Below are 21,605 nucleotides of genomic sequence, written 5' to 3'. Positions count from 1 at the left end.
TGTATATCTTTATTCCATTGCATCTTGCATACCACCATGAATGATTTCTTTTTTCAGCTTTTCGCTTCACAATGGCCAAACAGTTTGCCGCTTGCAACTGGGCTCCTTCCTGGATCACCGAAGAACAGTTGAACGGAATGGTCAGTATCGGCACCTTGCCCAAGAAAACACAAATTCGGTGGCGAGTTCCAGGAACAAGAATCCTCCTACCCCGAGGCAGGGTGAGGTAGTGGTCTTTGTTGACCACATAGGCCGTGGTTTCAAACTGCCCGGGTCGAAGTTTTTCCGAGATGTTCTTGCCAGTTTCCAACTCCATCCTCAGGATATCGGACCCAACTCGATGTCCAATATATGCAACTTCCAAGTCTTCTGTGAAGTATACTTACAAGAAGAACCAACTACTGAGCTATTCTGGGACTTTTTTCATCTGAACCGGCATACAGAATTTGTAAATGGTCCCAACACTGAACTTGGTGGTGTCTCTATTCAAAAGCGGAAAGAAGTTGAATTCCCTCGTGCCAAACTGCACAGTCACCCTAAGGAATGGAACCAGACTTGGTTCTATTGCATAGATACCTCTCCTGAAGATGAGAACTTTCGGTGTCAAAACTGGAGGATCTCGGGTAGGGGGTCCGGAACTCTGCGTCTAAGGCGGATGGTAACAGGAGGCTGGGGACACGATGGTTTACCCAGGTTCGGGCCCTCTTGATGGAGGTAAAACCCTACGTCTTGCTTGATTTATTCTTGATGATATGAGTATTACAAGAGTTGATCTACCACGAGATCAGAGAGGCTAAACCCTAGAAGCTAGCCTATGGTATGATTGTATATTGTCCTACGGACTAAAATCCTCTAGTTTATATAGACACCGAAGGGGGCTAGGGTTACACAAGGTCAGTTACAAAGGAGGATATATACATATCCGTATTGCCTAGCTTGCCTTCCACGCCAAGTAGAGTCCCATCCGGACACGAGACGAAGTCTTCAATCTTGTATCTTCATAGTCCAACAGTCCGGCCAAAGGATATAGTCGTGCTGTCCGGAGACCCCCTAATCCAGGACTCCCTCAGTAGCCCCTGAACCAGGCTTCAATGACGATGAGTCCGGCGCGCGGTATTGTCTTCGGCATTGCAAGGCGGGTTCCTCCTCCGAATACACCATAGAAGAATTTGAATACAAGGATAGTGTCCGACCCTGCAAAATAAGTTCCACATACCACCGTAGAGAGAATAATATTTCCACAAATCTAATCTGCTGACACGTTTTGGCAACATGACATCGCGCCATGGCTCGGTGATTATTCGAATCGTTTTTCTTTAACTAGCCCCACACATAACGTGAGGCAGTTTCTTTGACACGTCTTGTCAAAGAAGAGATCGTGTCCCCCTTATTACGGGATTCTCATCAATACGGTCGTGGGCAACCCAACCGCGCCACCAATTACGGCACTTGGGGGATAAGCGAGTTTTACCAGGCTAGTGGGGGCGCATAGTTTTAGCCTCCCTTATAAAGGGATAAGGTTTAACCTTTCTCTACCCACGCCTTGTTCCTCCTTGCTCATCCGTTCTTGCGCACTCGAGCTCCAACGCCCAAGTCCACATCCTTCCCCTCAACCTTCTCCAAACATGTCCAGAGTGGGAGGCAAATGGATGGCTTCTTCAGTTATGGAGGGACACATCAAGAAGCTGCACGGAGCCGGATACTTAGCCGTGAATATCGCGCATCGGCTGCCCGCTGCGGGGAAGATCGTTCCTACCCCTGAACCTCACGAGAGGGTAGCTTTCCTCCACCACTTCCTCTGTGGACTGGGGTTTCCCCTCCATCCATTCGTCTGTGGTCTAATGTTCTACTACGGGCTGGACTTCCATGATCTGGCCCCGAACTTCATACTCAACATTTTGGCGTTCTTCGTCGTGTGTGAGGCTTTCCTCCGCATACGGCCCCACTTCGGCCTGTGGTTAAAGACCTTCAATATCAAGCCAAAGGTGGTGGGAGGCCAACAAGCGGAATGCGGCGGAGCCATGGTGGGAAAGATTCCCAATGTTATATGGCTTGAAGGCTCCTTCGTGGAGACCATAAAGGGGTGGAAATCGGCGTGGTTCTACATCACCGAGCCGCGCGACACCAACTGGGTGGCGGCCCCCGAGTTTCGATCCGGAATCCCCACGCGGCTCACCTCCTGGAAAGAGAAGGGCCTATCCTGGGGTTCATCTGTGGAGCTAGACGGACTCCAGAAATGTATCCGGAATATGGCAAACAAGAAGCTCAAGCTTGTCTACATAGTCCACGTCATGCTCATCCACCGGATCCTCCCGTGTCAACAATGGGATTTCAACTTGTGGGAGTTCGACCCGGCCCAGCACCAGACTCTAAGCGAGCTCTTCGACACGATGCACAAGGATGTCTGGAGGGTGCTGTTGAAGGCCGCCGAGGTCCCTCCCTCTCTGTCGTGGATTTGTCACGGCAGATGTCCTAGCGAAAGGACTTAGTCGTGGAGCCATCGCTACGAGTTTACTTGAAGGGGTTTAAAGCGGACACAAAGACACGAGGGTATTATACTAGTTCGGCCCCTTCGATGAAGGTAAAAGCCTACGTCTAGTTGTGATGGAATTGATATGATCTCGATGGCTAGGGAGCAAACACGCTTCACCTAGCCTCGAGTTGTGGTTGTCTGTCATGAACCACCACCGGGTCGTCCCCTTATATACACGGGTGACGCCCGTCGGTCCATAGAGTCCTAACTGGTTCATACTCGTATTCCGGTTGCTATCTCCCTATTCCTTGCTTACAATACAAGTCATACATCAGGCCGGTTTACGGCTATATGCTCTAACCGACTACAGGCCTTGGGCCTTCATCCGTTTACGCCACTAATGAAGTTAACCCGGCCCAAGTAGGCCGGTTTACGCCTAGTGGTAATATCCCCAACATTAGGCCCCAGATTGATTTGAACTGGTTCATGTCAATCCTTCACACCATCTTGCGTCTTGGATATCTTCTGTTTAATTGGCAAATCTCCATGTCGTCATTATTTTTAGTTGCTGTAAACCGGCATGACGTCATCAGTTTTGGTTACTGTAAACTGGCATGACGTCATTATGAAGTTCATAACGCCCTCTTAATGACAGCTCCTGGATTCGCGCGTTTGACCTAGCTCGGTTGCCTTATAAATAAGACCGAAGGGTCATTTCCTTTCTCTTCCCCTTCGTCCCTTCTTCTTCTTCTTCCTCACGTCGCCGGCTTTGCAGCTCCGCCACCACCGTCGACCTCTGCCTCGTCTTGGGCCGCTGCATCAACCTGAACGTACCAGAGTGCTGCGGCGTCTTTCCGCATCTTCTCCGTTCCCGGTAAGTCCTCTCTCCTTCTTAACCTAGATCCGTTCTTAGGGTTCCATGTTCTTGCTATGTTTATTGCGCGTTCATAGCTGTTCTCTGACCTGGAATGCATCTGTGGACTCTTGACGTGCTTAGTAGCGATCCCTTTAGCATCCGCCTGCTATCTCTCCTCCAAGCGCATAGATCTCCCGCACATATCCGCTCAATGGTTCACTTCTGTTTTCGCCTTAGTCTTCGAAATATTTCCTGTTTTTATGAGCTTGCTGTAGATCCGCGGCTGTAACATGATTTTGTGAAACTTGTTTCTGCATAACTAGTTATCCATAGTTTCAATTGCTTCCGATGCTTAGGCCAGGCGGTTTAACTTCACCATAAAGAAAAAATTGCTAAACCGGTACATATGTCATTAGTCCCCTGGTTGAACCACCAGAATCCATCTGATGCTGCGTTGTAGAAGACCGGATTATTGGTACTGCCTCCGGTTTACCGTAATTAGATCAACACCTTTTTATCCGGCATGTCCTTGAACCGGATCACTTATTTCTTGTAGATCTCGTCATGGCCAAACATGTGTACGAGTGCAACTGGGTTCCCTCCCGTGTCACAGAATCACAGCTGAATGATCTAGTCCTGATCGGCGCTTTGGATAACAAAGATACGATTCACTGGAGGGTTCCTGGAGATGAATGTCCTCCTACGCCCCAGGAAGGAGAGGTCGTGGTCTTCGCAGATCACATGGCCCGGGGCTTCAAACCGCCCGGCTCCAAATTTTATCGGGATGTGTTAGCCAACTTTCAACTCCGTCCACAGGATATTGGCCCCAACTCCGTCACCAATCTATGTCACTTTCAAGTACTTTCTGAGGCATACCTTCAAGAGGAGCCTTCAGTCGAGTTATTTAGAGATCTCTTTCATCTGAACCGCCGTACTGAATTCACTGACGGCCCTAATACCGAACTTGGCGGTATGGCCATTCAGAAAAGGAAAGAAATCACCCATCCCCACGTCAAACTCCATACTCACCCCAAGGAATGGAACGCAACTTGGTTTTATTGCAAGGATACCTCTCCTGACAATGAAAATCCCTTGCCTGGCTTCCGTCCGGAACGGCTCAGCAACACTCACCCTTTTCCACAAAGGCTAAGCGCCAAGGAGAGAATTAAATACGCTCCTCAACTATCCAAGCTCCGGGCCTTCATGGCCAATGGTTTAACATGAATAGACCTTGCACGCTGCTGGATATCATGGAGCATTTTGCCTCTAAGCCGGCGCCCAAATTTGATGTGCGAGTATACTGATAGTGTCGATGACCCACTCCGACACACTAAAATTCAGCTCCCTAATGACGAAGTCACAGAATCTGTGAAAAAGATGCTGAATGAACCGGAGCACCTCTGTGCTCAAACCGGTCTGCCTCCTTACTGCACCACCAACAAACTGCCAGCGGTAATATTTTAATTGCTCTATTGTTGAACCGGTTACTATTTTATATGCTCAACATTTAATTACTGCTAATCCAGGGTGATAATCCATTTTGGAGCAAGAAACGTCCTCAAGACAAAACGGAAAAGGCAGGACGGCCAACCCAGCCCAAGACCAAGGTTATCAAGAAGCCAACTCATAAGAGAAAAACCACCGCTTCATCTGACCCAGCCATTGATGATGATGTGGGTAATGCGGATCTTGAGGTAGAACTTGATTCACTTGGCTTGCTTTTTACACGCCTTATTGATGATAATGCTTGTCAGGATGACGCTGAAGCCAGCAATGCGGGTTTTGTTGAGGTAACCATTCTCTCTTCTGATTCAGAAATCCTGCCTTTGCCAAAATTTCACCGGGAAAACCGAAAAGTTAAATTTTCTCATCCTTTTGCTTATATGGATTCCCAATTTCTTATGAAGACCCAGCAACACGAAGCTCGCTGCACAACCCGGCACAGTGGCCAGGTAGTTACCTCTGCCGGTTTACCAAACAGTCCGGTTCGAAAACGCCGCTCCGAGATCTCCGACCTTTTTATTGATTTAAATCCTAAAGCGGGTTTCTTCCGTCAACCTCTTAATCCATCCGACTCCGATTACCAGGTCACTTCTCATTCATCGCCTGGTGAATCATCGGCCACCCAACTACCACCTTTGAAAACAGTTGCTGGGTAAGTTAAACCGAACATATGCTTCCAGTATACTGCGCAATTGCTTACACTTTTCCTTGACTTTTTATTTTTCTTTTAGGGCTAAACCGAAACCAAGCAAGAAGGCCTGCCTGGATAGAGCGGCTGAAGAAGATGTGGCCCCAGAACATGACCAAGCACCTGATCATGAAGTGTTTACTTGTGAAGATATCCCCAATGATCCTCCTCTGCAAGACGACGTTATCCCTGAAAAAGGTCCTATTCATATTCCAGCCTCTGCTGATCCGCCTGCCAGCTCTGTCCAGATTGAGAAATCCCACACTCCTGCTGACAAACCGGCCGCACCAACCCAAATCGGCGAGTCAAAAGATGATGATGTTGTGATTACCGGCGTAGGCCGCTCTGAACCTGGGAATCCTGCCACCCTTACCAGGCATACCATCAAAGAGGATTCTTCCCCTTTGAACAAAGGAAAATGGGATGTTGAATTAGAGACATACGCCAATCTGAATGCTCAAGATCTTCACTCTAGCTATTTAAACCGGCTTTATACTAGCCGTGACTGTGAAGCCGGCTTGGTCAAAATGATGAGGGATAAATTTGAGGTAAATTCCTTCTTTCCTTTCTGCCATTGCATTCATCCTTGTAGCCCCCAAGGGCCGGTTTGTGACCTTGGTCAAACCGGGACTTGATCCTGAACATTTTTGAAATCCGTCGGCATAACCCTCGAGGGCCGGTCTAACTTAGCATAAGTAAACCGGGGCTCAAAAATAAAAAGCTGTCCTTAGAACATAACTTGATCAAATAGCCATTAGCCCCCAAGTGCCAAGTTGAATACTTGTATTGAGCTTGGGACTTTGTAATCTAGCAATATACAAAAAATTGAAGGTGCATTAGCCCCCAAGTACCAGGCATATAACTTTTGTTATGTGGTTGATACTTCCATTTCTTGGATCGTCTGTGCAAAGCTTAAAATGCCATCTGTATGCAGGCTGAAGTGAAAATCAAGGAGGACCAGATTGCAGATTTGCAGGAGGCCCTAAAGACCCAGCAGGCTGAAACAGATCAGGCAAAGCAAGAATTGACCAGCGCTTTGAGCACTGCTGAACGGCTGAAAGAAGGCTTCAAGAAAGAGCGGGCTGACTGGGCCACTGAGAAGGCCGGTTTAACCAAAAGAGCAGAAAATGCTGAAGCGGCCCTTAAACCGGTAGTGGATGAACTGACGGCCGTACAGCGGCAAATACACTCTATGACTGCTGCAATCTTTGGTAAGCTCCTTGTAACTTCTGTGATAAATTTGAATCTGCTGTATTGTAAATCCGGTTTGAGACCATTCCAATTTTGTTTGTAGGCACACATATTGGGCACTTAGGAAATGATGTGCGGAAAAAATTGAAAGCTGCCTACACCTTGGTGGAACAATTATATACCGGAGCCCCACGGATCATCACCACAGCTTCTTACAACAACCCGGCGCCCTCTTTAATCCAGGACACTCTTAGCAAGCTGTCAATGCTTCCAGCCCGGATTGAGGAGCTGAAAAAATCCGCTGCCCGAACCGGAGCCATCAATGCCTTAATCCGGGCAAAGGCATGGGTGCCCGACTTTGATCCTGTGGAAGCAGCTCAAGGCTATCCCAGTCTGAAAGAAGATGGCTCTGAATTTAACAAAGAGGATTTAAGGGCCATAAACCGTGCAGTGCGCCCGCTGGCTTGCCAGCTAGCTGAAGAGGCAGATTTGACGCATTATCAAGCGGAATATAATAATCAAAACAAGCGAGTGCCGGCCCCAACTGTTGAAGCGGAGAATCTGATTCCTCCAACCCATAAGCACACTTACGCCCCTGATATTGAGCCGTCTTCCCTGATCCATGAAGAGGCTGTTTTCCAAGCTTTAATGGGAATCGACTGGACCACTGTTGATTTCCAGCCAATGGGTAGAGACGAGGAAGCTGAAGCGGCGGAGGATGAGGAGCAGGCTTGAACCGGAAGCCGATTTGAAGAGCTATTTGCAATATCCTTCCACAAAACAATGATTTTGTTTGAGCACCATGCCTCCTTGTAATAGGATAGTTAAAACTTCTGTCTGGAATATGCCTTCATGCATAAGTACTGGAGCTTTTGCTTGAAAAACTTTAATTCATATTTCCTGCAATCAGAAAAATTTGAACTTCGGTAGCGGTTATACCGTCAGCCGGATTATGATCTTGATATGTGTATCAGTAATACAACAAATAGATGATACATAAATACCTGCCATGTTTGATCATAAAGCTGGCTTTAGCCAAGCCTGAAGCGGTGGTTTTCTAAACCATTACCATCAAAAGGGGAGAAAGTAGCGCCCGTACCGACCGTACTGACTTAATACGAGCCCCCTGGTTACTCCATGATGTTAACAGGGAAAAGGTAAACCAGGCAGACTCCTCCGGATTAAAAGGGGGATCAAAAATCATTGGCTGAACCGGAAAAAAATATGCTTGTTGACACAAAGAAATCCAACAAAAGCAAAGAACGAACAAACCATGAAAACAACATGGAAGCAAAAGTAATGATAAAAACCATTTGCAAAAATATGCTATACTGAGCTGTTCAGATGGTATTACCATGGTCGGACAGGATCAAGGCCCCCAATAGGAGTGACAATGATTCAAGTCAGCCAGGTCCCCAAATGACTCGTGGCATATATGCCAGATCAAGAGGCGTGGCAATGGTTCGGGCCCGACCATGCCCCCAAGTGATTTTGTGGCCTTAGGCCGACCAAGAGGCGTGACTGGTTCAGACTTGACCAAGTCCCCAAATGATCTGGTGGCTGTCGCCTATCAAAGGGTGTTCCTTGGTTCGGACACGACCAAGGCCCCCAGTGATATATAAAAGACAAATGTCAAGGGGTAAACCGGAGGCTGCTTTAAACAGAATCACTCCGTGTAACCTCGCATGATGAGAAAGACAGAGACCCCGCTTTAGCTGAGGCTCCGGTTTGATATATCAAAGATAATATATACATTGTCATGATATGTACATAGATAGAGCCGATGGCTCAAGTATAATAAGGCCGAAGATGAGCTATATTCCACGGTCTGTTGGTCTCCTCTTCTGATGTACGTGAGTCTTGATGTCCTCGAATATCAATTAGATAGTACGACCCGTTGTGCAAATTCTTGCTGACCACGAAAGGTCCCTCCCAAGGTGGGGATAACTTGTGCATATCCGTTTGATCTTGGATGAGTCGAAGCACCAAATCTCCTTCTTGAAAAGTTCTGGTTCTAACCCGGCGACTGTGATAGCGACGAAGATGTTGCTGGTAAATCGCTGAACGGGCAGCCGCTATGTCACGCTCCTCGTCCAATAGGTCCAAAGCATCTTGTCGTGCTGTCTCATTGTCTGCTTCAACATAAGCTGCCACACGAGGCGAATCGTGCCGGATGTCACTAGGAAGAACTGCCTCTGCTCCATAGACCATGAAAAATGGCGTGTATCCTGTGGACCGGTTTGGCGTAGTATTGATACTCCATAATACAGATGGTAGCTCTTCAACCCAACATCCTGGTGTTCTTTGCAATGGGACCAAAAGCCGGGGTTTGATGCCTCGTAAGATTTCCTAATTAGCTCGTTATGCCTGTCCATTGGACTGGGGGTGTGCTACTGATGACACGTCAAGTCGGATGTGCTCACGTTCACAGAACTCCTTCATAGCACCCTTGGATAAATTGGTACCATTGTCAGTAATGATACTGTGTGGAAAACCAAACCGGAAAATCACCTTCTTGATGAACTGCACCGCTGTTGCTGCATCACACTTGCTGACAGGCTCCGCTTCAACCCACTTGGTAAATTTGTCAACTGCCACCAAAAGGTGGGTTTTCTTATCCTTGGATCTTTTAAAAGGCCCAACCATATCCAGCCCCCAAGTTGCAAACGGCCATGTTATTGGGATCATCCTTAATTCTTGAGCCGGCACATGAGCACGCCTTGAAAATTTCTGACATCCATCACACCGTTTAACCAAGTCCTCCGCATCAGCGTGCGCTGTCAACCAGTAGAACCCGTGACGAAACGCCTTTGCCACCAGAGACTTTGAACCGGCATGGTGTCCACAATCCCTATCATGGATTTCTCTTAAGATTTCACAGCCTTCCTCAGGAGAAACACAACGTTGAAACGCCCCTGATACACTGCAATGATGTAATTCACCATTGACAATCGTCATAGACTTGGATCGCCGGACTATCTGCCTGGCCAGAATCTCATCCTCTGGTAACTCCCCCCGGTTCATGTACGCAAGATAAGGAACTGTCCAATCCGGAATAACATGCAGGGCTGCCACCAATTGAGCCTCCGGATCAGGGATAGCCAAATCCACCTCACCTGGGAGCTTGACTGACGGGTTGTGCAACACGTCCAAAAAGACATTAGGCGGGACCGGTTTACGCTGAGAGCCCAACCGGCTTAAAGCATCCGCCGCTTCATTCTTCCGACGGTCCACATGATCCACTTGATAACCCTTGAAACAACCTGCAATATTATCCACTTCCCGACGATATGCAGCCATGAGCGGGTCCTTAGAATCCCAAGTGCCAGACACCTGTTGAGCCACTAGGTCCGAGTCACCAAAGCACTTAACCCGGCTTAAATTCATCTCTTTAGCCATCCGGAGGCCATGGAGCAAGGCTTCGTACTCAGCTGCATTATTAGTACAAGGGAACATTAAGCGGAGAACATAACAAAACTTATCACCTCGCGGGGAAGTTAATACGACTCCAGCCCCCGAGCCTTCCAATTGCCTGGATCCGTCAAAATGAATAGTCCAATATGTGTGATCCGGCTTCTCCTCTGGCGCTTGTAATTCCGTCCAATCATTGATGAAATCAATAAGTGCTTGAGACTTCACTGCCGTCCGAGGCACGTACTTCAGTCCGTGTGGCCCCAGCTCTATAGCCCACTTGGCATCCGGCCAGTCGCCTCCCGATTCTGTATAATATCACCCAAGGGAGCTGAACTGACCACTGTGATGGGGTGCCCATGAAAATACCGTTTCAACTTCCGACTGGCCATAAAAACACCATAGACCAACTTCTGCCAATGCGGATACCTTTGCTTGGTTTCAATAAGCACCTCGCTGATATAATAAACCGGCCGCTGAACCGGATATTCCTTGCCTGCCTCTTTGCGTTCCACCACAATAGCCACGCTAACTGCCCGAGCATTGGCCGCTACGTATAATAACAGTGGCTCCTTGTCGACCGAAGCTGCAAGAACAGGCGGATTGGCTAACTGCTGCTTCAGGTCCTCAAATGCCTCATCAGCAGCTGGACTCCAGACGAAATTGTCCGTCTTCCTTAGCATTTGGTACAAAGGGATAGCCTTCTCCCCGAGGCGGCTGATAAACCGGCTAAGCGCAGTGATTCGGCCTGCCAAACGCTGAACATCGTTGATACACTTCGGTTTAGCTAGGGATGTAATAGCCGTAATCTTCTCCGGATTAGCCTCAATTCCTCTGTTAGACACCAGGAAACCCAGTAACTTGCCTGCCGGAACACCAATAACACACTTGGCCGGATTGAGCATCATCCTGTAAGCTCGCAAGTTGTCAAAGGTCTCCTTCAAATCATCAACCAGCGTCTCCTTCTGTCTTGATTTTACTACAATATCATCCACATAGGCGTGCACATTGCGGCCGATCTGCTCATGCAGGCAATTCTGTACACACCGTTGATAGGTGGCTTGGGCACTCTTAAGCCCGAAGGGCATAGATACATAGCAGAAGGCTCCAAAGGGAGTAATAAATGCTGTTTTCTCCTGGTCCTTAACCGCCTTCTTGATCTGATGATATCCAAAGTATGCATCCAAAAAACTCAAACGCTCACAACCCGCCGTGGCATCAATGATCTGGTCAATACGGGGGAGGGCAAAAGGATCTGTCGGACAGGCTTTGTTAAGATCTGTGTAATCCACACACATACGCCAAGTGCCGTTTTTCTTAAGAACCAGCACCGGATTAGCAAGCCACTCTGGATGGAACACCTCAATAATAAAACCAGCTGCTAAAAGCCTGGACACTTCCTCTCCAATGGCCTTGCGCCTTTCTTCGTTAAACCGGCGGTGAACTGTTTCACCGGTTTATACTTAGGATCCACATTAAGAGTGTGCTCAGCGAGTTCCCTCGGTACACCTGGCATGTCAGACGGCTTCCATGCAAAAATGTCCCGATTCTCACGGATGAACTCGATGAGCATGCTTTCCTATTTGGGATCCAGGTTGGCACTGATAGTGAACTGCTTGGATGAATCGCCGGGCACGAAGTCAACAAGCTTGGTCTCAGCTGCCGATCTGTAGTTGGCTTCTTTAAAGGGGTCATATCCGCCGGATCAACATTGTCGTTATAATACTTCAACTCCTCCGTGGCACAGACTGACTCCGCATAAGCCGCATCACCTTCCTCACATTCCAAAGCGACCCTACGGCTCCCATGAACCGTTATGGTCCCCTTGTAACCCGGCATCTTGAGCTGCAAGTAAATATAACAAGGCCGCGCCATGAACTTGGCGTAAGCCGGCCGGCCAAATAAGGCGTGATACGGGCTCCGGATCTTCACCACCTCAAATGTTAGCTTTTCCGACCGGGAGTCGTGCTCGTCCCCAAAGGCCACATCCAGGGCTATCTTACCAACAGGATATGCAGATTTGCCAGGCACCACACCATGGAACACCGTATTCAACGGTCTGAGATCTTTGTCTGTTAAACCCATGCGGCGAAATGTCTCATAGTACAATATGTTAATACTGCTTCCTCCATCCATGAGTACATTGGTGAATTTATAACCCCCCACCTGAGGGTCTACCACTAATGCTAGCTGGCCCGGATTATCAATCCGGAGCGGGTGATCCTCTCTGCTCCACACGATAGGCTGCTCCGACCAGCGCAAGTAACGTGGTAAGGCCGGTTCAACAGAATTCACCGCTCGCCTGTGAAGCTTTCGGTCGCGTTTATCCAAACTAGTTGTGAAAACATGATATTGCCCATTGCTCAACTGCTTTGGCTGGCTCTGATTACCTGACTGCTGCTGCTGCTGCTGCAGCTGGCCGTTCCGATTATTCTGGCTATTGTGACCGCCCTGATTGAAACCTGAACCGGAAGCTCCATCGTGACCCGGACCGGGTAAACCGGATCCTGAACCGCCACCTGACCCATGGTCATACCGGAAGGTATTAGAGTTTTTAAACTCCTGCATGATATAACAATCTTTCCAAAGATGGTTAGCCGGTGCCTCCTTCGTCCCGTGCTTCGGGCAAGGCTGGTTCAACAAATAGTTCAAACGGCTTGCGTTAGGATTGGGAGCCCCGTTACGATTTGCCGCTTTACCTCTGCGCCGCTGCCCCCGGTCCTGTGCATTAGTGTTGGCCACAAAGTCCATGCTGCCATCCGCTTTGCGCTTGCCTCCGTTTCCATGACCCGCTAGTTTGTACTGCTGCTGTTTGGAGTTGTTGTGCTTCTTTCCCTTCCCTGCTTCATCATCATTAGGCTCGGGATCTTTAGTACTGTCCAAATCGGCATACTTCACTAAAGCGGCCATGAGGGTTCCCATGTCATTACAAAACCGCTTCATGCGTCCCAACTTCAATTTTAGAGGCTCAAACCGGCAGTTGCCCTCCAGAGTTAAGATCGCAGAGTCAGCATTAATCCTGTCAGACGAGTGCAAAATTTCCGAAACGCGGCGTACCCAACGGGTCATTGATTCTCCTTCCTCCTGGACATAAGCTGCCAGATCTACTATGGATTTGGGCTGCTTACAGGTATCCTTAAAATTCTGTATAAACCGGGCCCGCAACTGGGCCCATGAGCTGATAGAATTGGGGGGTAGGTTCTTTAACCAAGTACGAGCCGTGCCCTCAAGCATCATGGTGAAGTATTTTGCACATGCAGCCTCATCCACGTCCATCATTTCCATGGCCATCTCATAACTCTCTACCCATGATTCAGGGGGTAAATCAGCGGTGTAATTCGGCACCTTGCGTGGACCCTTGAAATCTTTGGGCAGGCGCACATTACGTAAAGCTAGGATTAAGCAAGGCACTCCCAAAGCGGATGTGATTCCTAGTCCGGCAAAGGTGGTAGAACGAACCGGTGTAAGTTGGCCCGCATTATCCCGTGCTGCTAACTCGGCCTCCCTTTGTGCCCGGGCCCGGTCCACCATATCCCGAGCATCGCCAACACCACCTGCCGGGTCATTACCATGGGCCGCTTCACGGCCTCGCGCATTGCTTGATATGGCCGGTTCATCCATGCGCCTGCTATAGCTCTGGCTCGGACGGGGCGTAGAATGAATCCGATCACGGCTATACGAGTATGCCTCCTGCTGAATCAACGCAGTCCGGAGAAGCTCCTTAACCCGGCGCGTCTCTATCGCTTGCGAGAATCCCCTTCGACTGGGATGGCCTCTAGCCGTGCAGCGGCCGCAACAAGGTTGTCCATAGGATTCGAATAATGACCCGGGGGTGTCTGGACCGGCGGAGGAACCGCAATGTTTTGGTGAGGAGGTTCCATCAGGCGAGGTTGGACCGTCGCTTCTGGCCCTGGCGCCTCAATCCGGTTTGTCTCCGGGTACCGCGGCGGATTACTGGGTCCAGCTCCTGGAGTGTGAAAGAGATTTCGGGGATCAAACCCTAACGGCAGGCGTGATCTGTGCTTCCGCTTCAAAACCTCCTGTGATGCATTCTGATCAAGCATGAGTTTATAGGCCTGTGCATCCAAAGCGGCCCGCTCTGCAGCCATCCGGTCTTTTTCTGCTGCCAGATCCGCTTTAGCTTGCATGATCTGCTCTCTCACCTTCGCAATTTCTGCATTATGGGCCTCCTGATCTGCCGGATTGTCCTCCGCCATGAGCGCGGCTAGTGCATCAAACAGCTCAGATAGAACTTGAACCGGCGGGCGCACAAGGCCTCCTGCCCCAACTGCGGCTGCCGCTGCTGATCCGGAGAGCATTGCTGCGGTGGTCGAAGAGTGATTCACCGCCTGTGTGCCGGCCATGAATATTCCAACCCGGTTGACCTGGCCCGGGGGGTCCGGAATACTGTCGCCATCGGAACAGCCCCTAATCTGGTCGTCTTGCAACTGGTATAGCGATTCAGTCTCTCCGGTCGAGGACTCGTTATCAGAATAGACGACGGTCTCATTACCGTGTTCTGACTCGTCCTCACGCTCACCTTCGTGGACGACTCCAACGAAGACACGCTTCACAGCCGGTTTAACCCGGGTAGATCTCGCACGCTGAGCCGTCTCGATGAGGTTGGTGCAGATGTCCGGCTCAGGCCCAGGCTCACCGATTTTGCCAATGAAAACGTGTATGCCACCAAAGGGGACCCGGTACCCGTACTCGATTGACTCGGCCTCGGGACCCCATCCTGCGTCGTCGATGTAGATCCTGCCCCGACGACTCTTGGTCATCCGGCCCACAACATAGCCTTCGAGTCCCTTGAGCTTGCCCTCCAAGATCGTCAAACCATCGTGCGATAGCCCCACGGTGGGCGCCAACTGTCGTGGATTTGTCACGGCAGATGTCCTAGCGAAAGGACTTAGTCGTGGAGCCATCGCTACGAGTTTACTTGAAGGGGTTTAAAGCGGACACAAAGACACGAGGGTTTTATACTAGTTTGGCCCCTTCGATGAAGGTAAAAGCCTACGTCTAGTTGTGATGGAATTGATATGATCTCGATGGCTAGGGAGCAAACACGCTTCGCCTAGGCTCGAGTTGTGGTTGTCTGTCCTGAACCGCCACCGGGTCGTCCCCTTATATACACGGGTGACGCCCGTCGGTCCATAGAGTCCTAACCGGTTCATACTCGTATTCCGGTTGCTATCTCCCTATTCCTTGCTTACAATACAAGTCATACATCAGGCCGGTTTACGGCTACATGCTCTAACCGACTACAGGCCTTGGGCCTTCATCCGTTTACGCCACTAATGAAGTTAACCCGGCCCAAGTAGGCCGGTTTACGCCTAGTGGTAATATCCCCAACACTTACCGAGGACCGCGGACTAAGCGCGAAGCGCGAAGCGCCTAGCGCATTCAGTGAGTTCCATACATTCGGTAGGATATTTATTTCCCCTAGCTTAACCATGTGCGGGGTCTGAGCTCCATGCCTTTGACAGGACTGGGTGGAGACGTCGGGCAGATTAACTGTCTAGCCCCTCTGCCCGAAGATACTGCGGACGCTCTCCTGATGGAGATGCTGACTCCGGCTCCTTACAAGGTGCCGGAGAAGACCAAGAAGCCCAAGGGAACCCGAAAGAGTTCCCGACGCCAGATGTTATCAAACTCATCGTCCGATAAATCCGCGACGCACTCCTCCCCCGAAGATGAGGAGAAAGATGAAGATGCTCCCCCTCCAGTCAGGGGAGACAATAAAAGGAAGGACGCCCCAACCGGGGGGCCGAAGTGTCCAAGAAGGGAAGGACTCTCCTTTCGGAGTACTCCACCACCGTCGCCGAAGGTGAAGACGAGTGGCTGCTCAGGGCCAAGCCCCTGGCGAAGTCGTAAGCATTTGGATGCCAGAGTAACTCATAGCATACCTTTATCGCACTACTTCTCCTAATGCCGAATTATGATTATGCAGACCGCCACGAGCCCGTATTGACGTATCTTCGTCGGACGGCTCCCTGGCCTCGTCGGATATGGATAGCGATCCACTTCCGACCGCCACCTCCCCTTGCCCTACGGACAATGCCGAGGTATTGTCTCAAGAGGCACCGGGTCGAGGGGAGACAGTCCCGGAGGCGCCTCAAGGCGACCTTCCGGATTCTGGGAGCAGAGGGAGCAAGGCTCCCGAGGGTTCCGAGTTCAGCCCTCAGCCGAACACCGCGCCGAAACCTCCAGTGGTTCCGGACTCCGGCAGACGGCCTCCTTCCAAAAGGGGCAAGAAGCCTGTGCCGATGACCTCTGTCCATACAGAGGCACCGGACAGTCTGCTGGGAGCGCTTCGCAGCGCTTCCATCGATGAATAGCACTGCACTATTATGAGTCCGGTGATCCAGAAGGTTCAGTCCGCCAAGAGCGGACTGACTGAAGCCTGTGCCAGCCTTCTAACAGGGTTTGAGGTAAGTGTTCGAAATATTGGAAAATATTACCGCATAGACAGTAGCCCCTGATGCTCTGTTCAGTGGTCCCAAAGAAAAGCCGAACAGAGGATCAAACAATATCGCAGGAGTCTAATATAATTATGTCTATATGCGTATGCAGGCTTCGCTGCTGGCCTCTGCCGCAGTGACTGCGGAGGTCGCCGCACTGAAGCAGGACCTCAAAGGGTCCAAGGAAGAACTCGGCCTTGCCAAGAGGCAGCTCAAGAAGAACAAAGGTAAGTAATACCTACTCTATGGATATATAAAAAAGAATGTGATTACAAAATGACAGGATCATCGTAAATTTGCCAGGGGCCACGACCGAGGTGGCGACCCTGAAGCAAGCGCTATCCAAGGCTGTAAACAAAGCGGCCCAGGAGTGCACCGAGCGGTAAAAACAAGAGGCATGGGTGGGCGAGGTGCAGCAAGAGCTCCACGCTCTTGTGACGAAGCACGAGGTGTTGGAGCTTGACTTGAAGACGTGAGAGTCCGATCTTGCCGCGGCCCTTGAGAGTGCAAAGAGTGCCAAGGGCGAAGCCCAAAAGGCCCTCCCAGAGATTGATGCGATGAAGAAGATAGCGGCGGGTAAGGCATTCTATATGCAAAGCAAGCATGTGAAAGTAAATTACTTGTTACTTACCCGGATCCAGAGCTCAACAGGAGCATACGCAGATTTGCCATGCAGCGTGTCAGATGCCGCATAGTTTTACCAGGCCGAGGAGGGAAGCGCAACAAAGAAGTTGTTCTGGTCTCAGTGTACTGGGATCGAACACCCGATGCCTTTGAGCGACCAGCTGAAGCAACTGGTCGAGCTGCACAAGGCAGCCGAACAGGCCATGAAGGGCTTTATAGTCCGGATGTGGCCTGGCGACGCCCTTCCCAACAGCTACTTCGGCCTGGTGAGGCAGCTTGTGGATGCCTACCCACGGCTGGAAGTTATCAAGCGGTCTGTCTGCATCGAAGGTTCACGCTGGGCTTTCGCCCATGTGAAGGTTCAATGGGCCAAGATGGACGCCGTGAAGCTAGTGAAGGCAGGGTCGTCGCAGGGCAAGGAGCATCGCCACCCCGAGATGTACTATGAGGGTGTCCTGAAGGGTGCCCATCTCATAGCGGACGAGTGTACGAAAGATGTAATATTTGAGTAAACTTGCTCGTGTAATCCTATATTATGAAAACTTGTTCATATGCGCTATGCAACGCTTGTCTGTATTTAAAATATTACCTTCTGTTCGGCTGTTTATCAAATCTGAGAGATGGCTAGCCGTCGGCTTCTGCCCCTACGCCATGAGTGCTGGGGTGTTCGGGATAAACCTGAGCACTCTTGTTCCCATTGTTGGGTCCTTTGAGGGAGGTGCTCAACACAACGAACAAGGCAATCGGACTATAATGCGTTATCACTCTCACTTAGCCATAGAATTCTATAATTTTAAATTTCGGCGAAGCCCCTAGTATTCGGAAGGCCGAATTTGGGGCGCGATACACGTCTTAAGCCGGACAAGGCCGACTCCTTGCTCTAAGCGGCATAAGTCTTTAGGGACTTGAAACCTCTCGAACAGCGACCAGTCTCTCGCCTTATCATGACAGTCAGTTTTAGCTTTCTCTAGTGAGGTTCTTAGCCCAGCAGAATCGGGGCACAATCGCAGTAGTTCTCCCAGTGCTACCTTAGCCGATATAGCGGAACGTAAGGTACCAAAACATGGGAGCCGGGCAAACCCAACTATTGACCCAAGACATGATTCGAAGCTGATGCATATAATGCTATAAGTTCGGGGTGCCGCACTGTCGAAAGTGTTCGGACTTCTCACGTCGTATTATGGGGTATGGTTAAGCCCCTCGCGTATTGGCCGTACCAGAGTGTACGGGTGCTAGATGTGGTGAATGAACATATACATATAAAGGAAGAATGCAATAATAGTCTTAATGCTATGCATTGTTTATTCAAAAAGGTTCGTTAAAGCATAATGATACAAGTAGTGTGATAAGCAAAAAGTAGGACTGTTTGACATGTCCCTTCCAAGGGCAAGCTGGGGAATAGTATTAAAGCAAATATTTCACTCGTTATCGTAATCCACCTAGGAGTTCCATGGTGTGACGTAGCTTTCTGCCTCCTTGGTTGCTGCATCATGTGTTCGGCAATCATGCTGCCGAATAGGGTTTCCAGAGATTAAAGTCCTGAAAGAGAAAAATAACAAAGCGGGAAGCCCCTAGTGTGGTTTAAGCCGCGACTTGGAGTGTGCCGCAGTCGTGCCCCCCTCCCCACCTGTGCCCATGGTATTTTTAATGCGTAATTATGTACGCGTGGCACGAATTTCGCCGCTTACTTGGGACCGGGGTGGGGGCCGAATTGCTATGCGAGCTCGGAACGTGCCAGGCGGTCCAGTTGCCGATTACTCCAGGCGCGCATGAAGGTCTCCGGGTTCTTAATCGCTGAACTAGTGGATTGCCTTAAGAGGCTGCTTTGTGCTTCTACTGCGAGGGTCGCAGTGTGGTACTCCGTGCCGATAGAGCGCTCTATGTTTCCATTGACTATGATGACCCCCCGAGGTCCTGGCATCTTGAGCTTGAGATATGCATAATGTGGTACCGCATTGAATCTTGCGATTGCGGTTCGCCCGAGCAGTGCATGGTAGCCACTGCGGAACAGGACTATGTCGAAGATTAACTCTTCGCTTCGGAAGTTATCCGGGGATCCGAATACCACTTCCAGTGTGACTGAGCCTGTGCAATGGGCCTCTACACCTGGTATGACACCTTTAAAGGTCATTTTTGTGGGTTTGATCCTTGAGGGGTCTATACCCATGTTGCGCACTGTGTCCTGATAAAGCAGGTTCAGGCTGCTGCTGCCGTCCATTAGGACTCGGGTGAGGTGAAATCCGTCGATGATTTGGTCTAGGACCAGTGCGGCGAATCCGCCATGATGGATACTAGTGGGGTGGTCCCTGCGATCGAAGGTGATCGGACAGGAGGACCATGGGTTGAACTTTGGGGCGACTGGCTCCAACGCATATACGTCCCTGAGTGGACGCTTCCGCTCCCTCTTGGGGATGTGGGTTGCTTATATCATGTTCACCGTCCGCACTTGTGGGGGGAACCTCTTCTGTCCTCCGGTGTTCGGCTGTTGGGGCTCCTCCTCGTCATCGCTATGCGACCCCTTATCTTTGTTTTTGGCATTTAACTTGCCGTCCTTCTTGAACACCCAACAATACCTGTTGGAGTGGTTGGCTGGCTTGTCGGGGGTGTCGTGTATTTGGCATGAGCGATCAAGTATACGGTCCAAACTGGACGGGCCCGGAGTGCTTATTTTGAATGGCTTTTTCCGCTGGTCGGGTTTAGAGCCTTTGAATCCGGCATTGACTACCGTATCCTCGGTATTGTCGCTGTTAATGCGACAATTATGTTTGTTGCGACGTGACCTGCCGTTGCCGTCCTTGGTATCCGAAGTACCATGGTTCTTTGATATGTTATTGCTGCGAGCCAACCAGCTGTCCTCTCCCGCACAGAAGCGGGTCGTGAGTGTCGTGATGGCTGCCATAGATTTCGGCTTTTCCTGGCCAAAGTGCCGGGCGAGCCATTCGTCGCGGATGTTGTGCTTGAAAGCTGCTAGGGCCTCTGCATCCGGACAGTCGACGATTTGATTTTTCTTTGTTAGGAACCGTGTCCAGAATTGCCTGGCCGATTCCTCTGGCTGCTGAATTATGTGGCTCAAGTCATCGGCATCTGGTGGTCGCACATAAGTGCCCTGAAAGTTGTCGAGGAATGCGGCTTCCAGATCTTCCCAACAGCCAATGGACTCTGCTGGCAAGCTATTGAGCCAATGCCGAGCTGGTCCTTTGAGCTTGAGTGGGAGGTATTTAATGGCGTGAAGATCATCACCATGGGCCATGTGGATATGCAGGAGGAAATCCTCGATCCATACCGCAGGATCTGTTGTGCCATCGTATGATTCTATATTTACGGGTTTGAAACCCTTTGGGATTTGATGATCCATTACTTCGTCTGTGAAGCATAGGGGGTGTGCGGCGCCTCTGTACTAGGCTATGTCGCGATGCAGCTCGAATGAGTCTTGCCCGCTCTGTTCGGCCCGGCCGGACTTACTTTTACTGTATCCGGCGTGACGAGTATCGTCTCGCATAGTGGCGCGCCCTCGTGATCTGTAGATCGATCTTGCATGTTTTGCTTTGTCCTCCAATACGTCTCGCAAGTCTGGCATATTTTCCGATGCCTTTTTATTTGAATGGCGTCGGGGTGCGGGCTGAGCTTTTGGCTGGAATGCCTCTCTGTCGCGGCCACGAGGTGGCCGGTCAGCCGCGTCATATGCCGGGGATGTCGGTTTCAGTGCTTCCTCCTCTAGTCGGGGTGGCAACCTGCACTTTGGGTAACTCTTGGAGGGGCGTTCGAGTTTATATTCCTCGGCCGCCAGGACCTCAGTCCATCTGTCAGCTAGAAATCTTGATCAGCTTGAAGCTGTTGCTGCTTTTTCTTGAGGCTCTTTGCCGTGGCTATAAGCCGGCGCTTGAAGCGCTCTTGTTCGACAGGATCCTCTGGCACGATGAATTCGTCCTCTTCGAGGCTTGCCTCATCTTCAAAGGGAGGCATGTAATTATCATCCTCCGCCTCTCCATCTGCCGCTCTCTCACATGGGTTGGCTCCTTCATCCTCCTACTCTAAATCTTGCTGGAGGGGATTGTTGTTGTCTTTGGCACTGTCCGGAGTGCTATTATCTCCGGTGCCGGTATCACCACTTTTGCCTTGGCGGGACTTAGAGCGGCGCCGCTGACGCCGGCGCTTGGGTTGCTTTTTGGAGGGGTCATCCTCCATTCTCTCGTCGCCATTGCCTTCTTTGTGTGTATCCACCATGTATATATCGTATGATGAGGTGGCTGTCTAGTGCCCTGTGGGCAGTGGTTCCTCTTCGTCTCCCGCATCGTCGTCCATACCATCGATGTCTTCGGAGTCGAAGTCGAGCATGTCGGGTAAGTCGTCGACAGTGGCTACTAAGTGGGTGGTGGGTGGGCGGCGAATTTCTTCGTC

This window comes from Triticum dicoccoides, chromosome 2A (assembly GCF_002162155.2).
Source record: "Triticum dicoccoides isolate Atlit2015 ecotype Zavitan chromosome 2A, WEW_v2.0, whole genome shotgun sequence".
NCBI classification, from domain to species: Eukaryota; Viridiplantae; Streptophyta; class Magnoliopsida; order Poales; family Poaceae; genus Triticum; species Triticum dicoccoides.
This window is presented reverse-complemented; position numbering follows the sequence as displayed.